Source organism: Polistes fuscatus, unplaced genomic scaffold (genome assembly GCF_010416935.1).
Source record: "Polistes fuscatus isolate 324 unplaced genomic scaffold, CU_Pfus_HIC Scaffold23, whole genome shotgun sequence".
Lineage (NCBI taxonomy): Eukaryota > Metazoa > Arthropoda > Insecta > Hymenoptera > Vespidae > Polistes > Polistes fuscatus.
The window spans coordinates 2,481,432-2,503,104 of NW_025113100.1; the positions used below are offsets into that span (position 1 = coordinate 2,481,432).

General features: G+C 31.1%; 2 long non-coding RNA genes across 8 annotated transcripts; both read left to right on the forward strand.

Annotated features, from left to right (window-relative positions):
* Positions 1-6,972: 6,972 nt before the first annotated feature.
* On the forward strand, positions 6,973-10,497 carry LOC122518250. 7 transcript variants are annotated; one of them, XR_006304021.1, is made up of 3 exons: positions 6,984-7,806; positions 8,147-8,211; positions 9,796-10,497. It is a non-coding gene; the product is annotated as an uncharacterized LOC122518250 (long non-coding RNA). The 7 variants fall into 7 exon arrangements; XR_006304020.1 differs by lacking the exon at positions 8,147-8,211 and having other exon boundaries at positions 6,973-7,830; XR_006304023.1 differs by lacking the exon at positions 8,147-8,211 and having other exon boundaries at positions 6,973-7,826.
* A 663-nt stretch (positions 10,498-11,160) lies between these two features.
* On the forward strand, positions 11,161-15,093 carry LOC122518251. The gene is made up of 2 exons (XR_006304026.1): positions 11,161-11,246; positions 14,813-15,093. It is a non-coding gene; the product is annotated as an uncharacterized LOC122518251 (long non-coding RNA).
* Positions 15,094-21,673: the final 6,580 nt, after the last annotated feature.

A 21,673-nucleotide genomic window follows, 5' to 3' on the forward strand; every position in this document is an offset into this window, starting at 1 on the left:
AAAGAGGGAGAGAAACATAGTATTCTTTGGTACCTAAGCTCAACTAAAATGGAAATCATTGCAATTTCCGTTGAGATTGGGAAAAACTTTCATTCCTTTTATCGAACTACACTTAATGCCTTTTCTTTTCTTTCCTTTTCTTTTCTTTTCTTTTCTTTTCTTTTCTTTTCTTTTCTTTCCTTTTTTGTTTCTTTTCTTTTCTTTCCTTTTCTTTTCTTTCTTTTTTTCCTTTTTTTTTTCCTTTCTTTTCTTTCCTTTTCTTTTCTTTTCTTTTTGACTACACATATTTGGATATTTTTTTTTTCTTAGCATTTTCCTTCAATTTTCTAACCTCAATTTACTATTAAAAATGATCAACATATTGTTATATTAAATATTTTTGTCTTGAAATTCTTCTTTTAAGTATTTTACTTTTATTGTCGCGTTATATTATTGACGATTGTTTCTTTTCTTTTCTTTTTTATTACACATTTTTCGATCATTTTTTTATCTTATTCTTAGTATTTTTATTCAATTTTCTAACCTCAATTTGCTATGCCAAATGATCAGCATACTGTTATATTAAATATATTTGTCTTGAAATCTCTTTTTTGTCGCTAATATTGACTGTTATTCTTTCTTTTCTTTTTTATTACACATTTTTCGATCATTTTTTTTATCTTATGTTTAGTATTTTTATTCAATTTTCTACCTACAATTTACTATTACAAATGATCAACATATTGTTATTTTAAATATATTTGCTTTGAAATTCTTCTTTTATTGTCTCGATAATATTGACTGTTATTTCTTTTCTTTTCTTTTTTATTACACATTTTTCGATCATTTTTTTTATCTTATTTTAGTATTTTTATTCAATTTTCTACCTACAATTTACTATTACAAATAATCAGCATATTGTTATTTTAAATATATTTGTCTTGAATTCTTATTTATTGTCTCGATATATTATTAACAATTATTTCTTTTCTTTTTGACCACACATTTTTCGATCATTTTTTTTATTTTAGTATTTTTATTCAATTTTCTAACCTCAATTTGCTATTACAAATGATCAGCATACTGTTAAATTTAATATACTTATCTTGAAATTCTTCTTTTAAGTATCTTACTTTTATTGTCGCGTTATATTATTGACGATTATTTCTTTTCTTTTCTTTTTTATTACACATTTTTCGATCATTTTTTTTATCTTATTCTTAGTATTTTTATTCAATTTTCTAACCTCAATTTACTATTACAAATGATCAGCATACTGTTAAATTTAATATACTTATCTTGAAATTCATCTTTTAAGTATCTTACTTTTATCTTCGCGATATTATTGACGATTGTCGCAAATACCAACTGCAAATGCAACTACAATTGCAGGAAAGAATAAAAGTAAATCGGTCGGAGCAGCAGAGGGTCATTGATTTCGTCGAATGGGATACTCGCGGAACGTTGTCTTTTCCCCATTTTCCCTTTCTTTATTTTTATTTTTTTATTTATAGTATCAGTATAAACTGAAAAAATGAGAGATAAAAGGGACATAAAAATTGTATTCTTTGGTACCTATACTCAACTAAAATAGAAATCGTTGCAATATCCTTTGAGATTGGGAAAAAAGTTTCTTGCGGTTCTGGTTGGAATGTAATTTTAATGTCTTAGAGAAGATTAAGATAGAAATAGAGGTTAACCGTTCTCTCAGAGAAAGATGCAAAGTAGTACGAGTTGCATGAATCTCGCTGGACTTTCTTTAAACGACGATTTTAAAATACGATTAGAGAATAAGAAAATATTTTCATTGAGGTTGATTAGAAAATAATTATTATTATTATTATTACGAGAAACGGAAGGTATAACTTAGTGATATTTGCTAGATGATTTTTTTTTTTTTGAAAGGAAAGAAAACTTGATAATCTTTCATCTCATTGGAAGAAGAATAATTATATATTATATTAATATTTTATTAAAACGATATGTGTGTGTGTGTGTGTGGATTTGAATTTTGTATTATATACAAATTAAATATATTTATTATATACAAAAATATAAAATATAATTATATAAATATTATTAATGTGGGATGCGAGCACCTCCAAGCCAAATTTAAATAGACGTTCGTGAGGAGATTGGACGGTGGACACTGGATAGCTCAATGGTTAAAAAGCTAGTCGCCCGGAAACCGGAAGAAAATATCCAGGTTCGAGTCCCCCCGGTCCAGTCAGTCCAACGGCCCAATTTTTTCACGAATCCTACATTAATTATATAAAATATAATTTTATTAAATATTAAATATAATTATATAAATAATAAATAATATATAAAATTATTATATAAAATATAATTATATAAATATTAAATATAATTATATAAAATGTATATGTGTTGGAAACATCCAACTAATTTACAAATAACGTTCAAGAAGAATTTATAACCCCTCCAAATTTCCTGTGGTGATACCTAATTTAATAATTATATAATTATATACTATTTTAATAATTATATTTATATTTGAATAATTATATGATTTCATTAAATCAATGCCAAGTATTATATTCATCAACGTCATTGATAAGCTCGTAGTGACAAAGACAAAGTCGATATTTTGATTATTTTTATCTCGTGAGCCTTTTTCTTCGATGTTAAATCGAAGGGATTAATTCTTGCGTACACGAGAAAGAAAAACTATCACGGCTTATAGGTAACCCTTCTCGAGAAATTATTTATAAATCGATATATATATAATAATAATAATAATAATAATAATAATAACAAAATATATAAAAGTATCGATAAAACATTTATAATATGATCAATAATCGAAAGGTTTATTACGATGAAATACTGAAAATACATATCACACTCTTTATCAAAGTTTATTTTCATTAATTTACGTTTAATACACTTTAGAAAAATGTATTCTTGTCGATTTAATTCTCGTTATTTGATTAAAATGACAAAAGATTATTTTAACAAATATTCTCCGAGTATTGTGTGCTGATCTTACGGTCAATGAACTGCATTACGATTATTCTTATCGTAACTTCAAAGTCGAGTAAAATGAATATAATCATTATATCATTTTTATATTACAATTATAATAATAATAATAATAACAAAATACACACTGTGAGATATATTAACTAAAGATTAATTAAAGATTAATTACAAATAAACAAAAAATTAACTAATATTAATTAAAGATTATTATATTAAATAATAATAATAATAATAATACAATACAATACACACTGTGAGATATATTAACTAAAGATTAATTAAAGATTAATTAAAAATAAACAAAAAAATTAACTAATATTAATTAAAGATTATTATATTAAATAATAATAACAATTATAATAATAATAATACAATACACACTGTGAGATATATTAACTAAAGATTAATTAAAGATTAATTAAAAATAAACAAAAAATTAACTAATATTAATTAAAGATTATTATATTAAATTATAATAATAATAATAATACAATACACACACACTATGAGATATATTTAACCATTTATACAAATTACATCGAGAGATAATTTGTCGAAGTGTAAATATAATACGAGTCAAGGAGTGTCACGCGTCAGTAAAATTAAATTGATGGGGGTAAGAAAACCGTCTGGTTTTGTTTCTATTATTAAATAAGAGTGCGTTATAAACTTCTTGGAAAACTAAAATCTATCACCGAGAAGAAATACATCGTCGTACATATTTCGTATTACGTTTTCTGCCTTATGAGGAAGTACTGATCTAAGAAAAGGGAAGAAATAACCTTGGTATACAACTTTTACTCAGGATTATGCGATTCATCATCGTTAGTCTCTAGAAAATAGCGAACATTTACCAACTAAAATATATATATATGATTCTTCTTATTTATTTTATTTATTTTCGAAATATTTTCTTTCAACAAATATTTATCAACATTTTTCAAACGTGTATCAATAGAATTATTGTTTATTTATTTATTATTATTTATTTATTTATTTTATTATATATTTATTTATTTATTTTATTATTTATTTATTTATATTTTATTATTTATTTATTTATTTATTTTATTTATTTTATTTTATTTATTTATTATTTATTTATTTATTTATTTATTTATTTATTTTTTATTTATTTTATTATTTATTTTATTATTTATTTATTTATTTATTTATTTATTTATTTATTTATTTATTTATTTATTTTATTATTTATTTTACAGAACAATCTGATACGAAGACATTATTGAAAAAGTATATACTTAAAAAGTTGACACACTGTATATATGTATATTTTTATAAGTGATTTGTTCAATTCCCTGAGGAAAATAACAGCAGCAGCCATCTTATCGTTTTATGGAACTTTCAATTTGTTGTGATATGAAGAAAATACATTTAAAAATTTGTAAAAGTATATCAGAGCATAAAATGTGACAGATGGCAACAAACGCATGTTTTAATTTCAAGTGATCGTTGAAAAGAACTCGGGGCTCATTTCTTTAGTCGCATTTCACTTTAATTACGCGAACACTCGCGTCATCCGATCGTTGCTAAATCGTGGATGCCTAATTAAAATCTAATTTAGAAAGATGTAAAAAGAAAGAAAGAAAAAGAAACTTGAGACACCCTGTATATTTTAATAATTTCCAAGATTGAAATCTGCAACTCGTTGTACTGTGGAACGAAAAATATATTTGAAAAATAAGGAAAAGGGTTAATGGAAAAGTAATGGTATTTTCCATAAGAAGAAAGGATTAAGGGGTTATACGCAGTTAGAATTTTCAAAAAATCGATTAATTTTTTTTTTGCATTTTCGGAATGTACATATATTTAAGTATATTCTCTGAAAATTTCAAATCGATCCAGCAAATATTCTTCACTTCGTGTAAGCAGCAAACAAAAATTTGTAACTACGCGTAAACGTCTCTTTGAAACTTTAAACTTGTTTTTCTCAAAACGGTATTTTCAAAGTCGGTGATCTCGATTTCTCAGAAATAACCTCAACCGATTTGTCTTATATTTTTACACAATATTCTTAGATATATTCCTCAGGTATTGACGGGAGGAATAAGATTTAAAAAAATTATTACTATTTTTTTGTTTACAATTTAGAGCGAAAATTTCAGTCAAAAACGAAACATTTTTTTCAGATAGACGCCATTTTGTCAAAAATCCAAATTTTTAATAATCCTCCCGTTAATACTTGCATTAATCTATCCTTTAAAAGAATCCACCATTTTTTTTTTATTTCGGTTAATCAAAACCGCCGAAGTGGAGATAGCCGCCAAGCGCCTATTTTTAGAGGACGTTCGGGAAATCATCTACAGGAGCGGTGCGCGTTAATATTTTGACACAATCGACGCGCTATTGTGTCCTTAAAAGTAGGCTCTATTTGAAATTACCATCACTTATAATTGATAAGTTAAAACTTTTTCTATAAAAAATTCATAAAAAGACGTGTTTTTTGTGCCACGCAAGTGGCCGTACAACCCCTTAAAATGCATGGTACACCATGTTTATCATAGTTCACTGATAATTGGACAATTGTTAGGACTGAGTTAAACCAACGTAGTTCGTCGTCGTTGTCCTCGGTGCGTAGATTCGCGAGAGTCGGTTTAAATTAGCGAGTCTAGACGCTTCGGAAATACCACGTGCACCACGTCACTCCCCATAACGCGTCGTCTTTTCAATTCTAACGTGTTCGATGCCGTTCCCCATTCTTGATCTGTTTGTACTCCTTGGACAAAATGAAAGTTATAATAGCTTATGAAAGAGAAACAGCCGTGTGTTTGCCTCCGGCACAATTCAATCTCGAACTCGAGTATTTAGAATCGATTGCAGAAAAAACCAATCGAATGACGCGTTCATCGATCGTTGTTTTCTACGATGGTATCATCCGTTCGTTATAACTCTGATAAATTCACTTTTTTTTTTCAGGGGGAATTAATTTTTTATACTTTTTAGGGGGAGGAGAAATTCAATAAACGTAAGAAGCATGTGTTTCCTTAATCAGTGTGTGTACTTTTAATATAATTTAAATTAGGGATTATTTAGATAAAGTTAACAAATTTTGGCCTAGCCCGAGTTATTTATTATTTAATTTATCATTTAATCATTTTTAGTAAACGATTTATTATTATTATTATTATAATATCGTTGCTAAGATATAATAACCAAAGTGAAAATTTGTAAATATCGAAAGAAATGAATGCACCCATATGGGGAGGGGAGAGTAGAAGAGTTACGACGAATAGAATTTCCTTTTTTGAAATAACCCGAGTAAAAATATCATATTTAGCAAACAATTCATTATTTCTATTATATATATTATAACTGTTGTTGATATTTCAACAGTTTAATAATATAATTCAATTTATTAACACTGAATATTATTCAATAATTGAAGTTTATTAACTGAACAGTTTATGTTCAATAAATAAACAGTTAGTTATAACTGAAATATTATAATATCGTTGCTAAGATATAATAACAAAATTAAAAATTTGTAAATATCGAAAGAAATGAATGCACCCATATGGGGAGAGGGGAGAGAGCAGAAGAGTTACGACGAATAGAATTTCCTTTTTTGAAATAACCCGAGTAAAAATATCATATTTAGCAAACAATTCATTATTACTATCATAATAACATTGCTAAGATATAATAACAAAATTAAAAATTAGTAAATATCGAAAAAAATGCATCGAATGTGGAGAGGGGAGAGGAGAAGAGTTACGACGAATAGAATTTCCTTTTTTGAAATAACCCGAGTAAAAATATCATATTTAACAAACAATTCATATATAATAATATTGCTAAGATATAATGACAAAATTAAAAATTAGTAAATATCGAAAAAAATGCATCGAATGTGGAGAGGGGAGAGAGGAGAAGAGTTACGACGAATAGAGTTGTCCCCCCCCACCACTCAACCACGCCGACGGAGGGAGCATCGTCCCGTGGTCGTTAACGTGGACAAGTGGCGCCTCGTGGCGCTGCGATCGCGTGCTCGCCCTCAGTGTTCTCGAGTCTTGCTCGGTGCGTGTTTCGTGGTATGGTCGTGTCGTTGCCGTCGTCTTTTTCTCCTCCTCCTCCTCTATCTCCTCTTTCTCCTCCTCCACCTTTTCCTCCTGTTCCTGTTCCTCCTTCACCTTGTCATCGTCATCCTCGTCATCATCATCATAATCATAATAATAATAAAAATAATAATAATAATCATAGTCATCATCATAGTCATCATCATCATCATCATCATTTTCTTCCTACTCCTCCATCGTTGACTCTTTGCTCCTCGCATCCCATCTCTCCGTCTCGCTTCCTCTATCTGTCCATCCATCTGTACGTCTCCCACCTTGCCCGTTTCTTCTCTTCCATGCTCGCTCATCACGCCGCCGTCGTCGTCGTCGTCTTCTTCTTGTTCTTTCTGGTGGCGGTACTCTCAGCACCACTACGACGTTTGTTTGTACGCCACGTCCCGTGCGCTTGCAATTAATTCCGTCGCGGATCCGTCCAGGCAACGCGATACGTCAGAACTTGCCTGCCTCTCTCTCCCCCCCCCTGTCCGCCGTGTGCATCGACGAGAACAAACGAATCATCTTCTTTTCGGATTTGCAACAAGTACGTTACTATAAACGTACAGGAGAATAAAGAAATAAATAAAGAAAGAATATAACGGATGGGACTCTCTAATCTCTTTGTGCCTCTCTCGCGCGTGTTTGTGATGATTTTATATGTGCCAAAAGTGTAGTGTCTGCTACTGCTATTACTGCTACTGCTGCTGCTGCTGCTGCTGCTGTTTTGTGAAGTAGCAAAAAAGTGTGGGTGGGTGCGTGAGTTCATGAGTTCGTGAGTTCGTTCATTGGACTCTTGTTCGATCATCGTCGTTGTCGGCATTGTCGTCGTCTTCGTAATAAATAGTATTAGTAATAGTAATAGTAATAGTAGTGTCGCGACATCGCCCAAAAAACAAATCGACCATAAAAATTCTGCCCTCCATCTCTGTGCCTGCTACTTTCGCGTCTCGATATTTCCTCGATATAAAATCCGTCGACTTTTTCATCATTAGTATTAGTATTATTATTATTATTAGTATTAGTATGAATGCTACTATTACTGCTACTATTTATTAATACTGCAACTACTTCTACCACCTATCACAAAGAAAAAGTTTGACTCGGCGTAGCGCGTGTTTGACGTCGTCGTGTTACGTTCTCGTAATATCTCGTAGTGAGTATGCGCGTAGTATACTCTGTGTTTATCTATCATCGGCGCGCCCTCTTTTTCCCTCTCTCTCTCTCTCTCTTTCTTTCTCTTTCTCTCTCTTTCTCTCGTTTACTCATTCTAGCCGTTCTCTCACCTGCCGACATTACCGCCGGCACGCAGGTGTCTCTCGCTTGCCGGCCGCCGTTCTCTGTTGTCTCTTGTGTTGTTGCCATTACTGAAAAAGAAATCAGGAAGGAGTAAGAGAGAGAGAGAAAGAAAGAAAGGGATAGAAGAAACACGAAGATCACCGAAAAATCACGATCTCTTCTTTCGATCCACTCTTACGAGATGTTGTTGATGATGATGATGATGTTGATGATGTTCTTTTTCTTCTAACTAAAAATTCTCGTACATATTTCTTTTGTTCTCTTTAATTTGATCTTTCAAAGTGTATGAGTAAACTAAAGAAACCAGAAGATATACTTTTTGACAATTATTGTTCGGTTATTTTTAATGCTCGTATGTTGGAATGTTTCGATTTAACCGTCGTTTATCAAAATTTTGAGGTTAGGGGATACTTTTGTGATTGGGGATTGCATTTTGACAATTATTGTTCAGTTATTTCTAATGCTCGTATGTTGGAATGTTTCGATTTAACCGTCGTTTATCAAAATTTTGAGGTTAGGGGATACTTTTGTGATTGGGGATTGCATACGATGCAATGCACTTTTCTATCTCGTCCCGTCGCGTTAGTTCTTTTCAAAAGTATCATCTTTTTTAATTAAAGTCGTCTATGAATTCGTCTCGAAATTTTGATCAATGTCGTTGATCATGTTTGAATATTTTTCGGAAGGAATTTATTGGACGTCAACCGACCACCCCTTTCCCCCTATCTTCTCTACTCTTTTCATTGGTCATGAGTTATTCTTCTCAAAACGTTGATTTGATTATTTAAAAAAAAACACGTAAATCATAATAAGTTTCCCGGTAGCACGGTCAAGGTCTTCATTTTATATACCTTTGTTCTCATTCTGCAAATAATATTTATAAATTCCTTTAACGTATACTAATCGCATTTCTTTGACTATTTTTTACTCGAAATATTTGAAACTATTTAAAAAGGGAAAGAAAAAACTTATGCAATTGAGATTAACATCTTACACATATATACACATATATAAAAAATACAATGTTCGTAGGATAATGTAAATATTATTTAAAAATATTATCTGAGCTTGACACTTGTTAAACGACACTTGACTTTTTTCTGTAAATCACCACTTGACTTTTTGTAAATCCTAATATCTACATACACACACCCACACAAACACGCACACACACATACACGTTAGTATGAGAATAAATATTTCTATACGCGATGCGTCACGTTAACCGATTCTAACGTGAGCAGCACGTTAAGATCGACCAATTAAAATCGTCGGATGGTTGACGTTTATAAGTAATCGTGGAGGGAGGGGGGCTAGGAGAGAGAAAGAGGGAAGAGGGGGGGGACACAAAAGGCGTGGGAGCAAAGGTTCTTTGCGTCTCTCTTCGAGCATTGTAATATACGAATAAAAGATATCTTTGTGTTGTTGTTGTGTTGTACAGTGTTGTGCACAATGCAAACTATTCATACAACGATGACGATGACGATGACGATAATGATGATGATAACGACTGAAACGGCGACACCTTGGCCGGCGCGGTAGTGGTGTCGATTAAGAAGATTTTCCTCTTTCCTACTACGTAGAAAAAAAAAAACAACGTGAAACGTGCATCTGTTGCTTGGAATATTGTTAGGAAAAGTGTAAGAAAAATTCATTAAACATAGAACAAAAGGAAGAAATGGTCTTGTGATCCCCATTAGTTAAAATTAGTCCTTCGAAAATAAACGATAATCGTTGATACTTTTTTACGTTTAATCCTCGACATTTGATTTCGTATCGTAATAAAAGTATCATCTATTTTAAGGACACACTGTATAGGGAAACAGAGAAATAAAGATATCGATGTGTGCCGTAAGAGGTGAGATATTAAAAAAAAATAAATAAAAGGGAGCTACTATCGTAATCGTCGATTCGTGATTGGTATTTAATCTCGGAGTTTTGAATTAACAAAAACGACGACGACTACGACGACTACGACGACGACAACGACGACGACGACGACGACGACAACAGGGAAAAAGCTGATTTTCGAGCAGAAGTTGGTGAAGTTTTCAGTGAAAAACAAAAGGGAAAGGGAAGGACCCGGGAAAAGGGATATCGAAAGTGAAGGAATAAATAGTTGTAGTAGCGGCAAGAAAAAGAAGAAAAAGGAGAAGAAGAAGGAGGAGGTGAAGGAGGAGGAGGAGGAGGAGGAGGAAGATTTTTCGTTGGCGTTTGATAGTTTGAATAATCGAGCCGTGGAGTCGCAAGACAGCAGCAGCAAGGCGCGACGCGAGCCGACCACTCGAGCAGCCGTGCGTCAGGATGTTCCCTGTGCTATCGAAAAGGGCCATCCGGTAGCTCCGTTGCCGGCTCTCGTCGCGATCCTCAGACCCTGGAGGAGAAAGAATCGAAGAGGACAACGTTCGAAGGAACGATTGGGAAGGGAAATGTCGGTCAGGGTCAGCGGAGTTTATTTGCTGCCAGCTTCGGCTACTAATGCTAACAACGAGCCCAATAATGAGAGGAGTAACAATAATCTTGTTCCTTCTCACGAAAGTAATTTTCAACAACAAGCTCAGCAACACCAGCAGCAACAACAACAACAACAGCAACAACAACAACAGCATCATCATCATCACCATCATCATCATGATCATCAACAGCTGCAACAACGACATCAACAACAGCAACAACACAGACAACAACAACAACAACAACAACAGTATCATCCTACCAAGACCGTAACCATTGCCACTGCACCTCAACGGAGCAATAGCCTCGATTATTTAAACTTCGAAGAGAAACGACAAATCATCGCGTCTTCCTTATCCCTAAGCGATTTTCTGGCTCACGGGCCTGCCGCTGCAGCAGCGGCCGCGGCCAAGGAGGTTGCTGCGAATACCGTCATTGGTGAGTACAGAAGAATACTTCTCCAAAGAATTTCAAGAGACCTCGATAAAAGATCTCGTCCGTGTTTCTCTACGATTGACTATGCCAACAGAACGAAACACCTATCATCTTTTCATTTACCTCTTCTTTTCTTTTTTTTTTTTCTTTTACTCTCTTACATTTATCGATTTTCCAGGAACGCGTTTCGTTCCACCATAAATTACTGACATTCCGTAGAAAGACAGAGGTAAACGATTATGCAGTTAGCAAAAGATGTTCCAAATCCAACCACCGAGTACTTTTCATCTTTTCGGGTTTAGGAAACCAGAAACGTACTTTTCCCACTTGTTTGCTTTTGAAGTTATACTTCTTTTGGGAGCGTTTGGGAAAATGTAATGGGAGTGATTTTTTTTTCGAGCGACACCACGAAGTTTGTCGGTAATTTACGATGCGCGGTAAAGCGATTTCAAATTTACGGCATGAAATCGTCTTTTTCTTCTCTTTTCTTTCCTCTTTTTCTTCTCAAGTGGGTCACCCATCCAAGTACTAATCGTACTCAGCGGCTGCTTTACTTAAATGATCGAGCGGGAAGTAGTTCTATCATCGCGCCATGGCCGGTTGACGCATATTTAGCGTGGACTGATATCTATATTTTGATATTTTTTTATTATATATATATAATATACATATATTTTAATTAAATAAATAAATAAATGAATAAAAATATAATAATAAAAGAAAAATAATTGGCTTACATTAGCGAATATTATCGATCATCAAGCAGGGAGGGGGGGAACAGGTTTCTTTATCAACTATATTCTATGTAAAAAGAAAATTAATAATAATAATAATAATAATAACATTAATTAAAAAATAAACAAGGAAAATTATTAATGATAATAATAATAATAATTATTATTATTTTTTTAAATTATTTTTTTGAAATTATTTTTGAGGTTTTTGAGGTTATATTCGTTTTGGTAAAGAAGTATAACTTCTTACGTGCGTACATAAGTACACAAACCTGTTTTTTTGTTTCTATTGGTACCTTCGAACCTTCTGCTTTCTGTTTTATTCTTTACAATAGAGAAGGTTAGTTATTCGAGGCGGATTTATGGAACTCGTGACGAATAACTAGAAGCAGAATATCGCGACCGCGCCTTTGCAACGTTGCCGATTGATTCTGAGTCACGTGTGTTCCGAACGCTGATGATTGATGATCGGTTTGTTTGTGCCGACACGTGATCGGCCTTCTCCCATATCCTCTCGACACAACCACGACTATGATTATAGTAACCACCGACGGCATTCCGTTCTTCGAGACGACCTCGATAAGTCCCATCCACCTTTCGGCAGTGTTGTTTACTTCGAAATTGGGCACACTCTGACGTCATTTTATGACTTCTGACCTACGCAACGAAACTTTTCTTACTTCTCATTTTATTGTTTTTCGATTATAATTATTATACATCTAAAATATCATTTATTATCAATTTAAAAATGTCAAATGTTTATATTCAATTCTTTTTATTAACAATGTGATTGTTATTTAAGAAAGAACAGAAAAAAGAGTGGGGGGGGTAAATGTTGTAAATTGCGATAATCATCCTTTTTTTATTTTTTATTTTTCTTATTTGCCGATTAGATATCTCTCGATATTTCATAAAGATAAATGTTGGAGCTCGTAATATTCCTGTTACGTATTTAGAAAATTTTCAACCAACTTGTTTGTCAACGAATTAAAATAGATATGATCGATAGACAGATGAAGGAAATGGTCGAAGATGATTTTTTTCCTGTTGTTAGCAATTAAGTTTCATCAGTGATTCCTGGAAGCGATGACGCGTTTACGAAGCAACTAGAGTATTTCGATATTACACTCGCGTAAATATGACGAGGACTGATCGGCCTAGAAAATGTAATTGTATAACATTTAATAGGACGGTGGAGGAAACGATAAACTGTCTGTAACGGGTGATAGTCGTCGATGGGGGTAACGGGTGCAGAACTCACAGACCTAATGTGGCAACGCTGCACGGAAATCATTCATTGAGTGGAGAACCTACAGCTTGTCGGCGGCGAATGTTCGTTCCATTCGCAGCATGTCTACTAAAATGTGCGCGCGCGTTTATACATGTGTGTACACCAACTTGACTGTTCCATAGTTCCATAGTTCCATAGTTCCACGTGGAACCAAATGTATATTTATATATTTTTTTTTTAAATGTCAGCAACATCGTAAACCCTGAAATACTAATTTTGCAAAAAATTAAACATATGAATGCATGTAGCATTATGCGATACATCGTTATTTGGTAATACTTTAAAAGGCGCGTAATTTCAAATGTCCAATCGATACTAACTCTGATTGGAGAATATTTTGACTGTTCCATAGTTCCATTGTTCCGTAGTTCCATAATTCCATAGTTCCATAGTTCCACGTGGAACCAAATGTATATTTATATTTTTTTTTTAAATGTCAGCAACATCGTAAACCCTGAAATACTAATTTTGCAAAAAATTAAACATATTCATATGAAAGTTACAATTATGCGATGCATCGTTATTTGATAATCCTTCGAAAGGCGCGTAATTTCAAACGTCCAATAGATGCCAACTCTGATTGGAGAATATTTTGATTGTTCCATAGTTCCACAGTTCCGTAATTCCGTAATTCCATAGTTCCATAGTTCCACGTAGAACAAAATACACATTTATATAATTTTTTTGAAATGTTAGCAATACCGTAAATCCCGAAATACTAATTTTGCAAAAAATTAAACATATTTATATGCATGTAACATTATGCGATACATCGTTATTTATTAATCCTTCGAAAGGCGCGTAATTTCAAACGTTCAATCGATGCCAACTCTGATTGGAGAATATTTTGATTGTTTCATAGTTCCATTGTTCCGTAATTCCGTAATTCTATAGTTCCATAGTTCCACATAGAACAAAATACACACTTATATATTTTTTGAAATATCAGCAACATCATAAACCCCAAAATACTAATTTTGCAAAAAATTAAACATATTCATATGCATGTAACATTATGCGATACATCGTTATTTATTAATCCTTCGAAAGGCGCGTAATTTCAAATGTTTAATCGATGCCAACTCTGATTGGAGAATATTTTGATTGTTCCATAGTTCCACAGTTCCGTAATTCCGTAATTCCATAGTTCCATAGTTCCACGTAGAACAAAATACACACTTATATATTTTTTTGAAATATCAGCAACATCATAAACCCCGAAATACTAATTTTGCAAAAAAAATTAAACATATTCATATACAAGTAACAATTATGCGATGCAACGTCACTTAGTAATCTTTCAAAAGGCGCGTAATTTCAAACGTCCAATCAATACCAACTCTGATTTTGTGAATAATATTTCCCTTAGCAAGAATATACAATTTTTCTTGTGTCCCATACTTTTTCTTTTTATTACGAACGTTTTTACTTTGAAAAAGATGGATCTTTCGAATAGCGTTGTTCAACCTGAAAGCAATGACTCTTTGGGAGTGGTTTGAACTCGAGAAAACGCGTCTCATGGAAAATTCATTTTCTCATTTCAGGATTCTGTACAGCCAGAAAAAAAGTCTTTATCAAGCGGCAAGGGCCTCTAAGAAAAGGAAAAGCTTTTCTCCTCCATGCCATATACATGAATTACTCTACGATATCTGGGCTTGTATCTGTCAGCGTAGCTTTTTAAACTCGCCGATAAAGTCCCTTCAATCTTGTTCATAGTTTTCTCTCATAGTTCTCTCAAGAAAGGATCTCTCCTTTAGTTTTTTACCTTTGTCATACTCCCTTTCTACTTCAGAGAATCTCTTTCCTTTGATAAGATCGAAGAAAAGAAAAAAAAAAGGGCACGTGTTTAAAGAAAGGAACTTCCTTCGATAATTTCAAGTTTATTTCTCGTCAACTAACAAACACGCGTAACAAACGTTTTCTTTACAAGTTCTATTCATTATATTATCTTAAATACAATGACTCGTGAAAGTATTTTCAACACTTATCCATGAAATATTTTATTAATATTAATTACATACTTAATTAATCTTAATAACATTTTATTTATATTTTGTTTTTATTTGTTTTATTTTTTTTTTTTTAGTAATCTTAATTACATACTTAATTAATCTTAATAACATTTTATTTATTTTTTGTTTCTTTTTTTGTTTTGTTTTTTCAAACAAAAAAAAAATATCAGATTCAGATATTAAAAAAAAAAAAAGAAAAAAGAAAGGGAAAATATTTAAATGGTCATGTACAGCTGGGACACCCTGTATATTTGGATTTATTTGAAATTTTACCTATATAATTTAGGGAGTCATACCTACGTACTATGTTATTAACCCTTAGGGTGTACACCTCCGTAGCGAATCATTAAATGCACACAGGGTCAATTCGACCCCAGACGATATTCGGCTTTGAATATCTCCACAAGCGTGCACTTTTGAGAAAAAAAAACGGTACAAATACTTTCCGTAGTAAATTGATTAAGCTTTAAGCCTGTGCATGTCAGATTTGAGAAAAGAAAAAAAAATGTAATTATCATTCAAGTTGAAATTGACATTGGGTATGTCTCGAGTAAAGAAACAAATTTCAGATCAAATTCTTCTAAAAAATATTTTTCTAAATATCGTATATTATGATTATTATAATTAGTAAAGTATATTTCATAGTAAATGTTCAAATAATTTCGTAAATTTTTTAAATGGGAAAGAAATAAATTCATTCTCGTTGTTTTTCTGCTTTCGAATTATCAAAACTCGTATTATCATTTTATTTCGAATGCCAAGATTACAAATTCCATAGGGATTTCAAATTGAATGATGAAAAATATAAATATGCAGTACAGTCAATCGATGATATGGAACGTTTATTTTGAAAGTGGTGTAAATCCATTTGCTGTTGTTTCGAGAAAATTATTGCATATTGGTTCATTCAAAAGTATTCATTAATTATATCAAGTTTGATTACGTACATTACTTTTAGGTTAATTTAACTAAAATAATGTATATTTACAGGCTGCAAATGAACTTGCATACCACTTTCAGAATTAGTCAATTGTTAAAATCGTTTAATTTCAATTTTGAAAAATCAAATATCGCTTCAAATATATTTCATATTAATTCAATGTTGTTTACAAATAATAACGAGAAATAAAATAGAAGCGGTAGTTTTGATTTTGAACGTTAATTATATCGATAAATTGAACATTATTAGTAGTATTTATTTATGCTCTTCGCGTGGCAGTGTTTTGAAATATTTATGACGCACAGGAGGCATATAGTGTAATAACTGCTCGATATTCTAATATTTTTCGTAAGTAATAGGCATAGCATCGCGATGCAAAGGCACCAGGCAATTTTTTCAAATTTTGAGGGTCTTCCCGGACATCTAGGTGATAAATTTAAACTCTTCAATTCTGTTTCTTCCATCAATATTTTATATAAAATACTATACGGTGCACTTTGGCAAAACCTCATCCTACATATGTGCAACCAATGTACCTTTTCTTTATCAGTGTTTCTTATTATCCGTTTTTTTGATTGCGTTTAGTAGGTTTTTCGTTGGAACAAAATTCTCTCGTTTCATTTCACGTAAAAGTGAATTGATTATGTCGTCTATATTGTTTCATAATATCGTAATAATCCTGTGGGTGTATACGGGAAATTCTTTTTTATCTTTTTTTTTTTTTATTTTTTCCTATGAAAATTTGACTTACACCACTTTCATAATCAATGCTTACGCAATTTCTTATACCTACCAATTATTAAATTGGACAAAGCATTGACATTTTAGAAGAAATTCAATACTAATTAGTTATAAATAGAAAGTTTACGCTAAATGAAGTATAAATTACGTGATATCTGATTTTTTTTTTTATATTTGAGATTGTTCAATCGTATTGGCGCTATAAAGAATTGAAGAAATGCATTGGAGGAGTTCATTGAGATATCGAAAGGATTTTACGTTGTCGAGGAAGAATGAACTTTCTGACTCACTCACTCACACACATACTCTTTCTCTTTCTCTCTGACAAACAGTTTTGTGAGTGATCGCAGCGTGTTGGTATTTGCGGAGGTGTCTGGCAAGTGGCAAAAGGAGGAGGATGAACAGCTTCGAGCTATTTTTGACGATGTTCGATACCGATCGCCATTTCTCATGACAGCAACCAAGCGAAAGATAAAAGAAAGAGAAAGAAAGAGAGAAAGAGAGAGAGAGAAAGAGATTTTCCAATGCCAGTGCACTATTATCTGCATGAACTTTATCAAACTCTACGTCATACTAAACGCATACGAAATGATAAAGCACGTTTAGTTATTCCTTTTTCAACAAATTACAAGTATTCCTAATGTTCAAATTTCACTGAAAAAAAAAAACAAGTAGAAGAAATCCCTACGTCACTTAACGGTAAACCCTTCCCCCCCTACTTTTTAATGTATACGGAAATATCATGGGGAAACGTCATGGGAAGGGGTCACGCGTGTATAAAACAATTATGGTTGTTCGTACTTTTTGCTCGATACATTTTTTTCTTTTTTTTTTTATTTCTTCATTCCGTTTAAAGAATTTCGAAATATTAAATTAGAAAATAAATTAGAAGAAAAAATACGTAAAAAATATTTCTTTTATAATCATTTTAAATTTAATTAATTGTTAAAAAAATATTAAATTGTTAATTGTTAAATAATTATTAAATTAATTGTTAAAAATAATTAATTGTTTTGTAAATTAGAACAACGAAAAAAAAGAATATATTTATATATTTCTTTCCATGTGTTAGAAATTTTATCAATTACCTTCGATTTCTTTCGAATACTTTTCACGGTGTTTTCCCGTTAAAATGTTGAGAAAAGATTACTTCTCGTAATAGCGGTAGGGAGGAATAGGGTGGGGCCCTTTTCATCGAAGTGCAATAGTAATTTCAGAAAGATCGCAACTTTCTTTTCCCCTTATCTGTCCCCCATTTCTCTCTTTTTGTGTGTTGATGTCAGAGATAAAAGGAAATATATTTTTCACATATCGAAGAATTCTACCGTCCGTGTGTGTGTACGTGTATGTGTATGTATGTGTGTTTGTGTGTGTTTGTTACTCGAAAAATTCCAGAAGAAATCTTTCGACGTTATTTATGGAACTTAATGTCCGTGAAAAGTTTCTCAGATTTATTTATTCTCTTCTCTCTTCCACCTCCTCCACCACCTCCTCCACCTCCTCCTCCTCCTCCTCCTTCTTCTTCTTCTCGTCCTTCTACGTTTTCATTCATTTGATATATACCACTGGCCTATCTTTTCTTATTCGGTCCTTTTGAGAAAGATTTTCGAAAGTAAAATGCTTTTATCAATACTAATCGAATGTTTTACGAGCCAATAGATACTTTTGATTATATTTTTTATATCTTTTATTATCGGAAAATTTAATATATTTTGCACATTTTTATATGGTAGCATGTTTAACGAGTAGTAAAAGTAAATAATATTGGAAACAAAATTGTTCGAAGTTAACTCGAAGTTAACAATTTTATATTCATTCGTTAAAGAATAAAATTACAAATTATATTGTTTTATATTCAAGTGTTGGTAGGTGTTTGCATCATTGTATTAAAATATAAAATATTGAATAAATAGAAGTAGGTCGATTGTGTGTGTGTATTAATACCAATTAATACCAAATGAATTTAAACGTTTGTTTAATAATAAATTTTTTCTTTCGTTAAATAATAAAATTACATTGTTTTATATTCAAGTATTGGTAGACGTCTGCATCATTGTATTAAAATATAAAATATTGTATAAATAGAAATAGGTCAATTGTGTGTGTGTGTACCAATTATTTGAACAAACAATTAATAAATATATACACACAATTAATAAAATAATACACACAATTGTGTGTATTAGTACCAATTTATTTGAATTTAAACGTAATCGTTTAATAATAAATTTTTTTTTTTCGTTAAATAATAAAATTCCATTGTATTAAAATATAAAATATTGAATAAATAGAAGTAGGTCGATTGTGTGTGTGTGTATTAGTACCAATTTATTTGAATTTAAACGTAATCGTTTAATAATAAATTTTTTTTTTCATTAAAGAATAAAATTACATTGTTTTATATTCAAGTATTGGTAGACGTCTGCATCATTGTATTAAAATATAAAATATTGTATAAATAGAAGTAGGTCGATTGTGTGTGTGTATTAATACCAATTCGTTTGAATTTAAACGTAATCGTTTAATAATAAATTTTTTCTTTCGTTAAAGAATAAAATTACATTGTTTTATATTCAAATGTTGGTAGACGTCTGCATCATTGTATTAAAATATAAAATATTGTATAAATAGAAGTAGATCAATTGTGTGTATGTGTATTATTACCAATTTATTTGAATTTAAACGTAATCGTTTAATAATAAATTTTTTCTTTCATTAAAGAATAAACTTACATTGTTTTATATTCAAGTATTGGTAGACGTCTGCATCATTGTATTAAAATATAAAATATTGTATAAATAGAAATAGGTCAATTGTGTGTATGTGTGTGTGTATGTGATTATTACCAATTTATTTGAATTTAAACGTAATCGTTTAATAATACATTTTTTCTTTCGTTAAATAATAAAATTGCATTGTTTTATATTCAAGTGTTGATAGATGTCTGCATCATTGTATTAAAATATAAAATATTGTATAAATAGAAATAGGTCAATTGTGTGTGTGTGTGTGTATTAATACCAATTCGTTTGAATTTAAACGTAATCGTTTAATAATAAATTGCGTTTATCTTTGCAAACAAACATTCTTGAAAACAAAAAGTTTGTCTCGTCATTTTAATATTACGATCACGTATTCGTATTTCGCTTTTCATGCAAATGCTTATAGTACAACGAATCGAACGGAATGTTATTCGTTAGGAATAGTGATGCATGATTCATCATTGAACTATCCTTGCAATTTAGAATGCATATAATATGTCAAGAACAATAATGATATTTTTAAGACTTTTTATATAAGGGCCAATTTATTTTTTATTTTTATTTTTATTTTTATTTTTATTCTTATATTTTACATTATTTAATTATATCCTAAATTCGTTTAAAATTAATGACGAATATGAAATTAAAAAAAGAAATATATTTATATTAAATGCATTTTCACACACATCGAATTGTCGACGAATTCAATTCAGTGCAATGGGTTTGAACAATAATCTTTGTCACGATAATTCGAGCAAAAAAAAATAGGAAAATTATAAAAGACTTTTTGGAATGCATGGGTAAACCTTTACCAATAGTTTCGTTGTTCATGTTTATAGATATAAAAAAAATAAAAAATATAAAAAAAAAGATGTTAGATAACATGCATTAATTATACCCTAAATTCGTTTAAAATTAATGACGAATGTGAAATTAAAAAAAGAAATATAGAAACATATTATATTCGATCGTGTTTATATTAAATGCATTCTCACACACATCGAATTGTTGACGAATCCAATTCAGTGCAATGGGTTTGAACAATAATCTTTGTCAGGATAATTCGAACAAAAAAAAATAGGAAAATTATAAAAGATCCTTTGGAATGCATGGGTAAACCTTGACCACACTATATTGCAATAGTTTCGTTGTTCATGTTTATATATTACACGCATTAATTATACTCAAAATTCGTTTAAAATTAATGACGAATGTGAAATTAAGAAAAGAAATATAGAAACGATCGATCGTGTTTATATTAAATGCATTTTCACACACATCGAATTCAATTCAGTGCAATGGGTTTGAACAATAATCTTTGACAGGATAATTCTTACAAAAAAAAAATAGGAAAATTATAAAAGATCCTTTGGAATGCATGGGTAAACCTTGACCGCGCCATATTGCAATAGGTTCGTTAGTCTGCGAGTGTTTACCCTGTGTCAGCCGGGCACCAAAATAGAACCAGGACAGTCTAGATCGCTGAGAAAGGTCTTGTTGCCGTGTGCAACAAGATGATGCATATATTTGTATGGCCTTCCCGAATTAAACCTTTATCTTGATCCTCATTTTCTTCTTCTTCTTCTTCTTCTTCTTCTTCTTCTTCTTCATTTACTTCTTCGATTCCCCCATTATCGATAAGAACAACTATATTCATTCAAAACTTAAATCAACAAATTAATCGAATATTTTATCAAATTAAATCAAATCATTTTCCTTACTTTCTTAACTTGTTTCTCAAAGTTACGCGATAGGTAGGACAGATCAATGAAAATCTGCTAAAAAAAAATTACTTTGCATCTCGCAATAACTATCGATTCACGTCATAATCTCATCATATATAAATACACCCATACAATCAACTAAAGCTATAACCTTTCATATTCTCATTGTAATGTAACTCGACTGATCTCATGCACTCACACACACACACTCATGTACACTCTCATT